Raw genomic sequence first — 514 nt, forward strand, 5'->3', positions numbered from 1 at the left:
GACGCCACGGCACCCCAAATCATCACTGACTTCGGAAACTTCACACTGGACTTCAAGCAGCTCGGATTCTGTGCCTCTCCAGTCTTCCTCCAGACTTCAGACCTTGATTTCCAAATGAAACGCAACATTTACTTTCATCTGAAAAGAGGGCTTTGGAGCATTGAGCAACAGTCCAGTTGTTTTTCTCCTTAGCCCAGGTGAGATGCTTCTGACGCTGTTTCTGTTTCAGAAGTTTTCCTGAAGACGTCTGAGCGTGGTGACTCTCGATGCACTGACTCCAGCTTCAATCCACTCCTTGTGAAGCTCTCTCTCAAGTGTTTGAATCGGCTTTGCTTGACAGTATTCTCAAGCTTGCGGTCATCCCTGTTGCTTGTGCACCTTTTCCTACAAAATTTCTTCCTTACAGTCAACTTTGTATTTAATATGCTTTGATACAGCACTCTGTGAACATCCACCCTTTCAGTAATGACCTTCTGTGACTTACCCTCTTTGTGGAGAGTGTCAATCGCCCCAT

General features: G+C 45.9%; 1 protein-coding gene across 2 annotated transcripts in view; it reads left to right on the forward strand.

The window, feature by feature from the left end:
• The window catches only part of LOC107676816 (uncharacterized), a 16,242-nt gene that overhangs the window by 10,364 nt on the left and 5,364 nt on the right, over positions 1 to 514 (forward strand). The gene's annotated exons all lie outside the window — the stretch shown is intronic.

The sequence above is a fragment of the Sinocyclocheilus anshuiensis genome, unplaced genomic scaffold (assembly GCF_001515605.1).
Source record: "Sinocyclocheilus anshuiensis isolate Anshui unplaced genomic scaffold, SAMN03320099.WGS_v1.1 scaffold184, whole genome shotgun sequence".
In the NCBI taxonomy this organism is placed as follows: Eukaryota; Metazoa; Chordata; class Actinopteri; order Cypriniformes; family Cyprinidae; genus Sinocyclocheilus; species Sinocyclocheilus anshuiensis.